The following is a 15,815-nucleotide window of genomic DNA, read 5'->3' as shown; positions in this document are numbered from 1 at the left end:
TAACCATTACAACTGTGTTTTCATCTGGGAAATGCCCACCAGACAGTATGCAAAGAGCTCTACTCCTACAGGTTGTCCCTACCTGTGTGTGTGTGCCAAGGAAGGCTTGAGGGCCTGGCACAGCTAAGACAGGGTGAAAAAACTGAGGCTGGTGAAACAGGCAAAACCAGTGGGACACTAGCTCATCAGGTGGCAACCTGGATGAGGGGCCAACTCGTCACAATATGCCAGTTATGAAATTTGGTTTCAGGTCTGAATTCAGATTCTGAAATTGCCTTGGGGTTTAGGGGTGTTTGGACCTAGGATTTTTTTGTCGGCCATCTACAATAACTGGGCTGGAAATTTCATGAGAATAGGCTTTGTTAGATTTCTGATCCACCCAGGTACTGGCTGGGTCAAAAAGACTAAGAAAGTATTTTGGTATTTCTGCTTCTGATTTAAGTTGAAGCAGAGCAATGCAGAGATGAATAAATGGGGTGAAAGGGAAGTGTATTTTCTCATATGTCAATGAGCATTCAGTTTGGGGTTTATTTATGTTTTGGGAGCAGGTCAGGTCAGTTTTTCCTCATTTGAACTTGTTTCCCTATCCCTACCAATTAGCCAGTTGAATCTATGGAATTGCTTAAAATCTTTATGCTTCTATGAAAAATGATTCTCTCCTCCCCTTTCCTAAACACACACTCTCTCTCTCTCTCTCTCTCTCTCTCTCTCTCTCTCTAAAATTGTTTCATTGAGCAGACATGCTCATGTTATGGCAGAGGGAGATTTTAATTTACCTTGAACCCTTTTCTTTGTAGCATATTGATATATAATATTGCGTTCCTGAAGATCAGATTTTCAAATACTATGGCAATCTTGAGGACATACCAATGCTTGGAGACTTTAGCACTATGATTTTACATGTGCTTTCTTTCTTTCTCTCCTCACTCTCATCTTATTCCATTAGTAAACACCTAATAAATGTATAACAAACCAAGAGAAAATGAGAGACTAGAAATAAAGTTTTGAAAAAAAGCCCATAATGGCTGAAGGTGACTTGCAAATACAATGAAACAGAACCATATAACTGGGAGGCAGCAGGGTGAAGATAAGAGGACTTAAGTCTTTACTCTTGGGTTTTAGACCCATCTCTGCCATTGAGCCACTGTGTCTCCTTGGTCAAGTCATTTAGGCTAGGTCAACACTACCACTCACTTCAATATAACTTATGGTGCTCAGGGTTGTGAATAAACCACCCACCTGAGCGCCGTAACTTATTCCGACCTAAGTGCTGGTGTGGACAGTGCTCTGTCGGTGGAAGAGCTTTTCCCATCAAATGTAGCTACCAGCTCTTGCAGCGATGGATTTGGTATGCCAACGGGTGAGCTCTCCACTATCGTCATAGAGTGTCTTCACCAGATGTAGTGCTTCTAGTGTAGACGAGCCCTTAGGCCCTAATCCCCAGAGGTACTTAGACACCTACATCTCTGCGTTAGGCAGCTGAGGTTATGTCTACACTGCGCACCTTAGCCGCAGTAAGGTATGCAGTGTTGCTGCTCTTTGTCACCAGGAGAGAGCTTTCCTGCCAACAAACTAAAATCACCCACAACGAGCGGGGTAGCTTTGTCAGCGGGAGAACATCTCCCACTGACAAAGTGCTGTCCACACTGGTGCTTTTCATCAGTAAAACTTTTGTCAGTCAGGAGTGTTCTTTTCATACCCCTGACTGACAAAAGTTTTACCGATAAAAGTGCTGTGTAGACATAGCCTAAATTTCAGTTTTAGACTTCACTGTGATCCACAAAACCCTTGCTTGGCTGCTGACATACCTGTAGGTGCCTAAATTCACTTAGCACCTAAATTTTCAGGGTAAGTTTCCTACTCACCCCTGTTTCTGCCTCTGGGCACACGTACTGTTGCTTCACTTTAGGCATCCACATGCTTATCTTACATGTACGTCCCAGTGTGATCCACAAACCAGGGAGAAAGAGACGCTTCTCCATCTAACTCACTTGCAGGGCCTTCCCTTCCAGTGGCTTTAGCAGTCTTTCTTCTTGGGCAGACCAGCCATGGAGAGGAGGAGTCCCATTTTCCTTCCTCTCCACCCTTAAATAGGATTTACATAAGTTGGGAATCCTGTTTCCCAAACTTGACCCCCCCTCCTCTTCCACTGCAAAGTTACAAGAAGTCCCAGGTAATGTTTAGTATCAGGTGGCAAAACCACTTGATTCTACAGTATCAGAGCATCTATGAGTCAGTGGCAGTAGGTCCACAGGAAGGCCAAGCCTTTTCACAGTCCATTGTCCTCGCTGATAGGTCATCAGCCCTGTCTGGCTTTTCCATGGTTGTACCTGAAGTGTTAGCAGTGGGTGTCACCCGAAGTAGCATAGTTGAAATACAGATACCTAGTCAATATTCCTGACTTCAGATACAGAAATGATGCAGGCATACAAATTGGATAATCACATTTAGTAAATCATAACCTTTCCAATGATCTCTTACAAGACCCACCTTGAATAAAGGACATCTGTTATGTCATACTCATATAATAAGCATATTTTCATAAAGAATATGGAGTGAAACGTCACAGGGGCCCAAGTGCTCTGAGTCCAGGAGAGGAGCTCCCAGGAGTGAATCACCACCGGACCTCGGAACCTCCCTGCAGCCTGGACTTAAGCGCCTAACTCTGTGGGAGGGGAGAGGCTTAAGACACACTCTTCTTGTTGGCATCTCCCACTGGCTAGTTTAGACAGTTCCCAGCCTAGCACACTGGCTTCTGTGGATCACGTTCTTAGGTTTCTCTCTCTTCTCATTCATTGTCTACGGAGCGTAAGTGCCTAACTCAGACTTTGTGGGTCCCACTGAGTTCCGGTGATTTCCTAAGTGCCTCAAGGTTATAATCCCTAAATCACTTTGTGGATCCAGGTCTTAACCTCTCTTAGCCTCAGTTTCCTCAACTGTATAATGAAGAACATATCCACCACACAGGATTTTGTGGGGCTCAGTTCATGCTTGTAAAACACATTGAGATCTTTGCCTAAGAGGTGCTACAGACCCTTAAGCAAAAAATTAAAAATTAAATTTGTAAGATAACAGCCATAAACCACACCCTTATTTTCTAGCACCTACTATGTCATGAACAGAATGCGGTAGCAGTTGTCTTACCAATGACTTATATGCATTACTTCATGTTCTAGATATTTCGTTACAAAACACTTATCAGTTCCTACGCTTAACCCCTCTCCACTATGGGTTACATTGTTTGCCTGACATGTTATTTTATCTACTCCAGGAAGCTCTTATACACCCAGTAATAGCCTTGGTTGCACCTGTAATCTTGAGTAGCAGTAATATCACTGATGGTGAAGGCATGCTTGTGCTTTCTTTCATGATATTATCTGTAAAACCGATTCTCCACACTCAGACCTACCAATCAAGTTTACGCTATTTACAGCCACAAATATAAAGGAGGTAGGTGAGGACTCTGTCATTTCTTCTCTTTAAACTACATAGTATCTCAGCTGCTGTTATTTCCAAATGTTGTAAAATACATATGACATTTAGGAGATTAAGACCATGATCCAAAGCCCATTGGATAACATAAGAATGGCCATATTGTGTCAGACCAAAGGTCCATCTAGCCCAGTATCCTTTCTCCCAACAGTGGCCAATGCCGGATGTCCCAGAGGGAATGAACAGAACAGGTAATCATCAAGTGATCCGTTCCCCGTCGTCCATTCCCAGCTTCCAACAAACAGAGGCTAGGGACACCATCCCTACCCATCCTGGCTAATAGCCTTTGATGGACCTCTCCTCCATGAATTTATCTAGTTCTTTTTTTAGCCCTGTTATAGTGTTGGCCTTCACAACATCCTCTGGCAAAGTGTTCCACAGGTTGACTGCTTTGTGTGAAGAAATACTTCCTTTTGTTTGTTTTAAATCTGCTGCCTATTAATTTCATTTGGTGACCCCAAGTTCTTCTGTTATAAGAAGGAGTAAATAAACACTTCCTTATTTACTTTCTCCACACCCGCCATGATTTTATAGACCTCAATCATATTCCCCCCTTAATTGTCTCTTTTTTCCAAGCTGAAAAGTCCCAGTCGTTTTAGTTTCTCCTCATACAAAAGCCGTTCCATACCCCTAATAATTATTGTTGCCCTTTTCTGAACCTTGTCCAATTCCAATATATCTTTTTTTGAGATGGGGTGACCACATCTGCACACAGTATTCAAGATGTGGGAGTAACATGGATTTATATAGAGGCAATATGCTATTTTCTGTCTTATTATCTATCCCTTTCTTAATGATTCCCAACATTCTGTTCACTTTTTTGACTGTCACTGCACATTGAGTGGATAATTTCAGAGAACTACCCACAATGACTCCAAGATCTTTCTTGAGTGCTAACAGCTAATTTAGACCCCCTCATTTTATATGTATAGTTGGGATTATGTTTTCCAGTGTGTATTACTTTGCATTTATCAGCATTGAATTTCATCTGCCATTTTGTTGCCCAGTCACCCAGTTTTGAGAGATCCTTTTGTAGCTCTTCGCAGTCTTCCTGGGACTTAACTATCTTCAGTACTTTTGTATCTGCAAATTTTGCCACCTCACTGTTTACCCCTTTTTCCAGATCATTTATGAATATGTTGAATACGACTGGTCCCAGTACAGACCCCTAGGGGACACCACTATTTACCTCTCTCCATTCCGAGAACTTACCCTTTATTCCTACCCTTTGTTTCCTATCTTTTAACCAGTTTCCAATCCATGAGAGGACCTTCCCTCTTATCCCGTGACTGCTTATGTTGCTTAAGAGCCTTTGCTGAGGGGTCTTGTCAAAGGCTTTCTGAAAATCTAAGTACACTATATCCATTGGATCCCCCTTGTCCACCGGCTTGTTGATCCCCTCAAAGAATTCTAGTAGATTGGTGAGGCATGATTTCCCTTTACAAAAACCATGTTGACTCTTCCCCAACAAATTATGTTAATCTGTGTGTCTGACAATTTTTGTTCTTTACTATAGTTTCAGCCAGTTTGCCTGGGACTGAAGTCAGGGTTTTCGGCCTGTAATTGCCAGGATCGCTTCTGGAACTCTTTTTAAAAATTGGCATCACATTAGCTATCCTCCAGTCATTTGGTACATAAGTGGATTTAAATGATAGGTTACAAACTACAGTTAATAGTTCTGCAATTTCACATTTGAGTTCCTTCAGAACTCTTGCATGAATACCACCTGAGTTCAACTTAAAGGAAGCTGTGATATATAGCATACACATAAATAAACTAAACTTCCGTTGGTGAGATGGAGCTGTTGTCTTTCTCCAACTAAAATTAAAAAAGGAAATGAGGTTTTTCTGTGGTGTTTTTTTGTTTTGTTTTTGAACAAAATAATTAAGATCAAAACAGGAGTAACCCAAATATGTCTGAAAGTGAACAAATGACCTTCATAATGCATGCTACAAATACTGTAAGCAATGAAGGAGCATGGCCACTCTGTTACAGAAAGCAAGAGATGTGCAGATACATTATGGGGTGAAAGGAAGAAAAGTACTACTGAAAAGAGCCTTTACCAGTTATATATGCTACCCAAAGAATTGTTTGCTGTCACACATATGAATGTTTGCTGCTTGATTTCCTAATATGTAAAAGGTAAAACATCATTGTGGAGGTTACACCATATCCAGACTTTTTTCCACCACTAAGGATATCATCTGCATGGTTTGGCCAGCATAGGTCAAGCCCTGGGCTGTGTGATTGCATGAGGGTTTCACTGCTACGGCAGCTTTTTCAAGGGAAACTAGAGAAACTCGGTGACCTTGGTCCACTCACTTAATCTCCCCCGTGCCTCAGTTTCCCCATATGTGACGTGGAGGGAATTGTTTGCCTACCAGTTGTAAAGTGCTTTAGAATCTTCAGATTAATGTCACTATACAACTCCAGAGTAGTAGCATTCTTATTCTTACCTGGACTTTTATATCCACCTCCTCTTCATGGAATATGAGTAAAAGTCATTAGATGCCAACTTACTGAAAGATGGTTAGTTTTCCTCAGTCTTGACTAGCTATTAAAAGAGGGAAATCAGCTGTATTACTTAAGCTGGCCTCTGACCTATACAGGTCCTGTATCACATTTGGAATTTTTACTCAGACTTAAAAATAGGAGCGAGGTGTTTCTGGTCCTGGAGGGTTTTGTTGTTGGTTGCCAGAGGTTTAGGAGTACAAAGGGGTGTTAGTGGTGTGAGTGTTTGTTCTTATAGTGGAAAGGCTTTTTCAAAGAAGAAGGTTTAGCAGCCTAAAGATGGTCAGACACGAGTCACCTGATCTCTGGCCCAACTCCACAGCCAGTTATCCGTAACTGTCCTTCTATTTGGTCACCATTTCCTCCTGAGAAAAATTGCTGCCATCATAGAGGGAATGAGTTTGATTTATGTAACAGAGCTGCTCTACGGACCAGCATTCGGATTCAAAACCTATTTATTTCTGATTAATCTTGAGGGAGGGGGACAAAAAAAGCAAGGGGATAATTGACACTTATTCAGTGATAAATATTTTTTTCTTTTTGTCCTTTTAGGATTGGAAGTAGTTTGGGAGGGAAAAATACCAGTGATTGTTGCCTAGCAACTGTCGGAAGCTCAGGTGAAATCTGTTAATTAGTCTGGGAAAGCTGTGTGGCCTGTGAAGTGTTGCTTAGCAACCAACACCACCCAGGATAAAGAAACTGGGGAGGTTAGTTCAGGAGGACAGAGCTTGCTTAATCTGGTGTTAGTTGGAGTCAAGACAGTGAGCAAGGAGGACACCTTTCTGCAGAGCTTATCAGACTTTTGGAGCTGTAAATGTAAGTTTATATATATGCTGGTGGTGTCCAGTAGAAAGTGCACTTTATTCCCTCTGGACTATAGCGTCCCTCGCTATAGAAGACAATATGTTGCTTTGCAGGTTTCCTTTTTTTCCAGAAACCTTTGTGGGACAGCACTTTTTGCTGGGTGTATGTAAATGTAAGGAGGCAGTGTTGTATTGCATGAACATATTGCACCAGCTGTTGCAGATTGGCTCACTGAAAATTATTCTTTTGATCATTCAGCTATCTAGTGGCAAAATTATTCTCTTCCCTTCCCCTCCCTGGCCACCTCTGTACTGTTGGTACATCTCACCTGGCCCATCTCTGATATATGCATTTATTTAGCAATGTATGCTATTTCCATTGCGATCAGCTGGGGACCATCTAATTAATTTGTGTAGTATCTATTACATTTCTACATGTGATACCTGATATTCTCAAAGGGATACTCCACCCTCTGCCTTCCAAGCAGCAACCCATGCAGCCTCCTTATAAAGAGTCTCTGTACTGAAGTTAACTAGTTATTCATGAGAGACCAGTTCTTTCAGAGCAATGTTTAATAAAGGGCATCCTCATTTCTGTCCAGAAGAGGACCATGCCTCTCAATGTAGGCTTTCTCATTTTAAGTAGCGTTTAGTGGAATTGTTCTACTTCATGCAAAAGAGCAAAATCCAGACCTCTTCTTTAAAACCACCCAGTGACTGAACTGTCACTCCACATTACAAAGGAAGTTCTAACCTCTTCTGTTTAAAATAAAATACAGCTTGGCCCAAATGAGCCTCTTGCCATGCCCTGACTCAGCCTGGCTTTGGAAGACCACTAGAGGGAGCACTTTCCAGAAATCCATGGCCTGACCTGAGAATGCCGTACTGCTGGCTGAGGAGTATGATGATGCAGTTAGTGACTGGGTCATTTTCTCTAAATAAGAACCATCTGTGCAAATCAATGAGGACATGGATGCAATTCCTCTCCTCCTCTCTGTTTGTGATGGTGGGTCTCCCTCAACTGTCACACTGTGTGTATCGGGGGCAGTCAGTCTAGGAGTCCAGGGCAGCTACCTGGGGGGCTAAAGTAGTCTTTTGCTACTCCTTGTACTTGTCAAGTGTGACGTGAAATACCTCTGCCCTGCTTTTTCATCCTTAACTGCCTCCCAAACACCCAGGAACCCACCTACTATTTCTGATCCCCATCTCTTTTCAACCTCCTCCCACCCCCCAATATATTGTATACCATTTTACCATCCCAGAGCAGGTCACTTTCTCATTGAACAGTCAATTTCCTCCCACCACTTCTGGGTTCTTTCCCTATGTGTTTCCAAGAGGTTCTTATACCCAGAGATTTGCCACTTTTCCAGGGACCCAACTACAAATCCCCACCGGGGAGGGGAGGGAGACAGACCCCCAAACTGTACTGTGTTTCACTGTGATCTCAGACTTTTGCATTAAGTCCTCTCTTGGGCTAATGCATTAATTTTATGGAAACATACGTCTGTGAAGTAGTGTCTGTCTGATTATATAAATTGGTATGGCAATGCATTGTTAGATCAAATATTCAGATAGTCCATCAGAAGACACTATCTATGCTCCTCTGTTCCTTGCTGCAAACCACTGAAGTATGTGAAATTTTAATTGGGTAAAAATATTCAGCACTATCATTTTACCTGAAGATGCATCCTATGTCAAAGGCAGCCACTAACTCATTTCCTTTTTGTGCATGCTGATGAGATGCCTAAATAAATAAATTGCCATCTAATCGACTGATTTAGAAGCAGCAAGCAGAGAAGATAGAACTTTCATTTCCCTCTTGACTGTTCAGGAGAACCACTGGTAAATTAATAAGTGAGGGAAGTCTCATAGGATATACTATACTTGAGTGCAAACACTCAAAATATTCATAGAGTAAAAAAGGCTTTATGCTCATCATATGAATTGAGAAATGTATTGCAAGACCAGCAGAAATTGAGGTTATTGTGTGGCTTATACTATTAATTGCAATGGGCTCACCATGTGTTTGTTAAAGTTAGCAGGATTCTTTCCATTGACTTCAGTGGGAGCAAAACTGAGACCATGAACTGAAAAGCAATGAGGCTGTTGTATTTAATGCTTTTAAGACTGAAAAGGAGTTTCCCAAAGATGCTTAAATACGAAGGAGGCAGCAGAATCATTCATTTCAAAGTGTTCTGTATGCTGCCCATTATTCGTGACTAGAAGACAGCAATACACTACTGAGTTGGCATGTTGTTAAAAATGCCTGGGAACAGGAACCAATGCCAAACAAATGCCAACAGGAACCAATGATCTGGTAAACAAATTAGACTAACATGATTTATTAAATTTTACAGAGTCCTGGAGACAAAGGAGAAGTATCAAAATATTTTAAGTGCAGATGAAATTTTAAACGTTCCTATTTAAAGTGAGAAGCCAGGATCATCCCCTTAAAATTTCTTCATTAAAAAATGGTTCCAGACGCTAGAAAACGTTGACCATGCAGAATGAAAGAAGCAACTGTTCCAATTTCAGAGCATTTAGGGCCTAAGGCAATGGGGCTCTGACATTTCTACTGAGTGGCAGGAGCTGAGAGGATGTTATAGAGACCTGGCAATTTTGAAAGTTTCTTTAATTGCCAAAGGTAAGGGCAGTGTTCCTCTTAGTTGCCAAGGTACATAACAAATGCCATGTCAAATAAACCTAGCCCTCTGTTGCTTGGCAAGCCATTCTGGAAGTTCATATTGTAGCTAATCCAAAACCATGTACGTCTCCATAGTTATCACTCATGCTGCACATCGTAGCCCCTCAGAACTTCATTGGGTCAAAAATGCAGGTGGCCCCATCACTTGAGACTTCTGAAAACCAACTAGAAAGACCACAAGAAAATGTACTGTAGAAAACAATCCTGTTTTGCAGAGAGGATCAAATCAGTCTTTCATTTCTGCCTTCTGTGATTCTATGAAATCACATTTTTACTTGTAAACTGAGCAAATGTGGCCTGTAACAATGGAAAAGACAAGATGTGGCAATACACAATTCTTATTTTTATAGAGTCACTGTTATATTCAGACCATATTTTAATGTGGCATTAGCAAACAGTGTAAATAATCTCTTAATAGTTGCAGATAAGTTATTTGGAATTCTTCTTCCAGTTGTTAAATTAGTATTACAATGAGATGTAAACTGCATTATAATCTCTAAAGCACCCTAAGGCTATATGGGGGTGACAAACTTGGACAATGAAGAGCTGAAGTGTGGCCACTGATGTATTATGGATAATTTTCTAATCGTTGTTTTAACTAGGCTCATATTTAAAGATATGTGAAGAATATATTTTTTTAAATCTTCAAGTTTGAAGTACTGCTGGCAAAAAAAAACTCCTCCCAAGAGTTTTTCATAGAAATCAACTGTGATATGCTGGTAATGATAAAGTATATAATAAGTAGGGCTGTGTGAAAATTCCACATCAAACTCTGAGGCTCATTTAAATGGCAGAGAGAACTGTTAGCTAGCTTGAGGCAAACCAGGGGCTGTTGTTCCTCTCCATCCTCACAGATGCAGAAACCTCACTCCCACTGAACTCTGCTTACCATTCTTCCACCAAATCCCAGGACACTGTGATGCTTCCCAGGGGTACCTGGGGTTGTGATGCACCTCACCACCACCTGCCCTTAAGCATGAGGAAGACTTGTCTGTGCCTGCTCTGGATCAGCTCCCTGAAACCACTGACATCTGGCAATACAAGCATTGCCTTCCAGACCTCCACAGTCCTCGCTCTCTCTGTAGAGGTAGCGATAGGCACATACCAACGCCTGAGTCCTTGGAGCATTCCCTGCAGTGTACAGCCACTTATACCCTGAACACTCACAGAATTACCAGGCCTGCTGTTCCCAAAAGAACTGTACATAACAGCTTGTGAGATTCAACTCAGGATCACTAATTTGCTTAACACCACAGCACTGAGATATATTTATAGTGAAAACAAAAATAAAAAGAATAGAGATTAAAGTGATAATGAGTAAAAATATTGGAAACAAATGGTTACATATAAACAAAACCATAACATGCTTTTTAGAGACTAAACTTAATTCACATTACCCTTCTGTCTGGGGAAGCTTATCTCACCCAAAGTTTTCTCCAGCATTTTTCAGCCAAGCCTTGTTGATAACCCTTTTTTGTGAGGAAAACTCACTGTCCATTTACTTCCTCCATGAGGGGTATCTTCTTTGTCTCCTAAATATAGTAGAACAAATCTTTGTACTGCACCTCAAGATATGGTTCTCTTCCCCCCCCATTTTCCTCTTCCTGTTAGTTTCTTTCTTTGAAGTTCCCACAATCCTTCATTAACATTCAGTTCAGACAGATGATAGGCCCATTGTGAATTTTATAATACTCAATTTATACATAAACACCCAGCTAGATAAACATTACTTGTCTGCCAGCAAACCTGTTTTTCACCTTTGTGTCTAGGAACTGGTCCCCAGCAGACCTTTAAGAACATATTTTTCAGTTAATATACATAACTCCTTACACAACATCTGTACATGCATTTTTCAATGGTATTGATGATTGTTGTGATATTGGCCCTGATTTGAGACGTTGTGTGACACTCTTGGAACTAGAATAAACATGGCAGATCCAAGAAAATTCCTGTAACCCCCTCTGCACACACTTGCCAATTGACATTAAAAGGTTCTTGGGTTACAGACACACTAAATTACCTTTGGTGTCTTTCAGGAAGACTATAGTATTCTGCAACCTGCCTTCCCACCATCTTTAAAAGGTAGCAAGCTTGTATGCTTTCTCCATCCAGGACATTAACAGGGGCTGGCTCTCCCGTTTCCATAGATTCTTGGGAAAGGTCTTCAAGGGAGCAGAGGAAATAGGAAATAATAATATTTAGCACTTTACATTTTTAAAGTATTCTATAAATATCAGCAAACCCTCACAAGCCCCAAATGAGGTATGTAGGTAATGTTATTCCTTTTCATGAATGAGGGAACAGAGTCTCAGAGAAGTCAAATGACTGCCAAAGTTACACAATATCTCCGTGTTGGAGCAAGGTTTAAAACTCAGTGAGTTTTTCACTTTGAGCCCTTAGCTTAGCCCACTAGTACTCATTACCCATCTGTGCTCCTCTACTCTTGATGTCACTCCCTCTGTGAGTCCACCAAAGACCGCCACTTTAGGCTTCTGGCTCCCAGTCATCACCTCTCTTAGGTGAAGACTCTGGTCTGTCTCAGTCCTGACCATGAATTTTAAGGCTGCACAGTAGCCTACCTTACACTCCGATATCCCCAGCAAGCCAGACTGCCTAAAATGCCAGCTCCTGCATTTTGCTTTCTCTCTAAGGGCTATGACCCTCAGTTATAAGTTACCAGACAGCTCCTTCTAAGCAAGCACATTTATTCTTAAGGTAAAAGCATTACAGAGAAAACATCTTAAACCAATAAAGAACCTACACACATGCTGAAAAGCTTATCAGAGGTCACCCCCTACTTACAACCTACCAGAGGCGTAGGCTGAAGTCCTTCAAAATCCGTAACTGGGTTTTCCCCATGGTTACAAGTTCATCTATCTTAGATCCAGAACTAGAACTGAGAGTGGGCAGATTAATGATTTCTTTATATAGCTCAGGCCTTTGACCTTGTCCTTCTGTAGTGGGTAATGAGGAGACAAATACCCTTCTCTGCAGAGCATATCTTCAAAAGTCTGTATTTTTGCATAGCTGGAGTTGGAGAATTTGCATTAACCTCTCCCTAGGGATTTGCCAGGAAATCCATTTTTGTTGTTCTAAAAATCCATACTGGTCTGGCACGTTTTCAGTATAGTCTTTTGAACTCCCAGGTCACCCATCTGTCACATCATCTCTTTCCCCCCCCCCCCACCCCCCAAGAGGTTACATACTATCCTGGCCCACAATAATTCACAAATTTAATACAGTTAGGTCTTCCAAGTATATTGCAGGAAGTTGCCATATCTGTTGCACTATATACTTCTTTCTTGGGTCCTGAGACTCCTCTGAGTGCACAAGGGAATGCCTGGTCTGGCTCAACCTTCTGAGGGAAACCGGGGGCATGGGGAAATTGGACCAATGAGCAACTCCCTTAAGATGATGGTCTGTATGGTACATACAGAATGCAAATAAACTGTGTAGGTGATGATATAGTAATATATTCATTAGTATTAGATCCTTAATTGTTAATGTTGGTACAGAAACTTGAACATATAAAGCCTAGAAATATATGCCTTTATATTTAAATACCAAGACAACTTTATACTGTAGATATAGAAAGAGATTAACAATAAGGAATACCTAGGAAAGACTGAGACTTTTATATATCCAAGGTAAAATTGATGAATTTCTCAAGTGTGACTGCTGTACAAGTGGTTGGTTTGTTTGTTTGTTTTTTTACTATGGCTGTATCATATACAGGAAACATCAGTATATATGTTGGGCAGAGGACAAATAGGAAACAAATAGTGTTTTGGGGAACAGAGCATATAGGAAACTGAGTGACTCAAGGTGTGGGATCTGATTCCTTTATTGGAATTGAAATAAGCTTTACGGCAAGAGGAAGAGAATGGGTTTAAAAAGGGTCTTAAAAGCTGTCAGTCATGTAGGTTCAGTCAGAAAGCCTGTTCCTAGAGGGGCGTGTGACCTTAAAAGACCATGTTATACTACAGTATTGTTGCAGCATCAATAATACGAGATGTTGTGTTTTTGATCATTACTATAGAATACGACAGCAATCCCCTCATAAAAGAAAGCAATCTTCTAATGTGGAGAGATAAGATGTGGGGATTTAAAGGGGTGTATGAATAGTTGATACTATGTGTGTGTTTTTCTGCTTGTATATTAAAATAATATCTATTTTTATACATGTATATGTGCAAATTGCCGCCCCTGCATTCTGATTTTCAGTCTGTCAAAGGAGTTATTCAAGGCAGTTCCCGCTCTTTACGAGGAGCTGCTTTGATGGACTGAGCTCAGAGTCCAGACTCACCTGTTTACATGCTATGTAGTGCTCTGATGTGAGGTCATCATATGGTCCTAGAATTTGTCTCCTAAGTCCTCCATCCTCCAGTGGTTTTTGTCCTATGGAAAGGAGACAATTAAAGGAGGTTTTGAATGTGAATTTTTTTTTTGCCATTTCAGGAACTATATTGGCTATTTCTCAAAATCCTGGTGAGATAAAACTTATAATTTTACCTGGCTCCAGGAGAGAACCCAAACTACTACCTAATAGCACAAATAGCGCAGCTGTAATTCAATTTATATTGCTGCAAAACATGGCATTAAGTAAAATCAAAAATACACATTAAAATCATAATGGAATTTATGCAAACCTCATTTCCACCTGGACTGCTGGGAACTTACTGCTTGTTGAAACTATCACTTTTTTCAGTACAAGTTCTGTCCCAGTTTTTGTACTTTGTTTCAGAATATTAAACCTAAATGGGAAACACAAATAGTTTCAAACTAATCTGTCATTGAGGTTTTCATTTCAAATAAACAAGTCATGTTGTGAATACAGGAACACACAGGGTGATGTCAGCCTGCAGTCTCTACCTGAAGTTTGAAAATATAGAAAATCTTTCTCTGTATGGTTTGTCCTAGTTTTGGCTTCATGTTTTAAGCTCTTCTTTTATTAAATAAAGTGGGGGAGTTGTTTGTTTTTCATTGCATGCTTAACTCCCAAGCTTTTCTGTCTCCAGTGTTTATTTTCAATTTTTCATAAGGGCAGAAGAAATCCTCAGGCTAGGGAAAGGCCAGTAGACTGCTCATACTTGTGCATTTTGCATTCTGTTGGCTTATTTACCTTTCATACCTCTCTATTCTTTCCTTGTTGGAAAAACTAATAGACTGTGGATGTTGCCTGAGCGCACTAATGCTGCTTTGCCTCATTGGAACTTTTTGTAAATGATTTCTCAGACCTATCACATGAAATGGGATTTTTGAAAGCACTTTTGTTCTAGTTTCTTGCTTTCCCAACCATGTCCTGTTGGTTTCTACTCTGTCATTTACAAGGGTGTGGAGTCTATTTCGCTCAGCAATATTATCCTGCACACTAGCAATTCTTCACATTTTGTCTAGGTCACTATCTAACTTTTATCTCCCTTGCATGGGCAGGGTCAGCTTTTACCACTCTTGCCTCCTAACCTTTGAAGACAGCTGCATTCATGTTTGCTTTAGGGTTTGTCTTTTTGGGAAAATTTACCAATATATTTATACTACTGTGACCAGGATCCCAGGGGAGCCAGCTGAGGTCACTCAATTCGGGTGAACTGCAAAGAAAGAGGAAGACAATCCCCAAAGCTGGTGGATATTCCAATACTTAGATTTACCAAGCCAGCACTAAACAGCTTCTGTTATACCTTACTGGTTACTCAGAAGTCCAAAACACAGTTCCCTTAAAGTGACCCAGCCTCAGGCCTCCACCTGGTTACCCAAGTCAGATTTGATGAGGATTAATGAAAATCTTATTCACCATATAAATCAGGTTCTAAGGTTCTACCAATCCCAAAGGATCAGACACGTTACCTCCCAGGTTAATGAATATTCCACATCTTACCCAAATACACGCTTCCAGCCAATTCTTATTAACTAAACTAAAATTTATTTAAAAAGAAAAAAGAGAGAGTAAGTATGGTTAAAAGATCAATATACATACAGACATGAGTCAATCTTGAGATTCAGATTCATAGCAGAGACGGTAAGCTTTGTAGTTGCAAAGAGTTTTTAGAATTTAGTCCTTAGGTTATAGTCCAATGTTTATCTTCAGGGCGGTCCAGTCAGAACTGGGATCTCAGTCCTGATGGCTTAGACTTCCCTTCCATGAAACCTCAAGCAGATCTGAGATAAAAAGGATTGGGACTCAAACATCTTTTATACAATTTCAAGCCTTCTTTGACAGGTTGGAGTCCCTTGGTTTACAACAGGTAATCAGGGTGACTTTGAAGTAGGTACTGAGTACTGGTACTCACTGGTACTGAGCTACACGA

The 15,815-nt window shown here is 40.8% G+C and overlaps 1 long non-coding RNA gene across 3 annotated transcripts in view; it reads left to right on the top strand.

The window, feature by feature from the left end:
- The first annotated feature begins 6,738 nt into the window (after positions 1–6,738).
- LOC140897767 (uncharacterized) overlaps positions 6,739–15,815 on the top strand; it is a 155,988-nt gene continuing 146,911 nt past the window's right edge. For all 3 annotated transcript variants that reach the window (XR_012154803.1, XR_013634558.1, XR_012154802.1), the window contains exon 1: positions 6,739–6,819. This is a non-coding gene — a long non-coding RNA (uncharacterized LOC140897767). The remainder of the gene's footprint in view (positions 6,820–15,815) is intronic.

The sequence above is a fragment of the Lepidochelys kempii genome, chromosome 14, assembly GCF_965140285.1.
Source record: "Lepidochelys kempii isolate rLepKem1 chromosome 14, rLepKem1.hap1, whole genome shotgun sequence".
In the NCBI taxonomy this organism is placed as follows: Eukaryota; Metazoa; Chordata; order Testudines; family Cheloniidae; genus Lepidochelys; species Lepidochelys kempii.
Note: the sequence above shows the minus strand (reverse complement) of the source record. Positions and strands in the feature narration are given on the sequence as shown.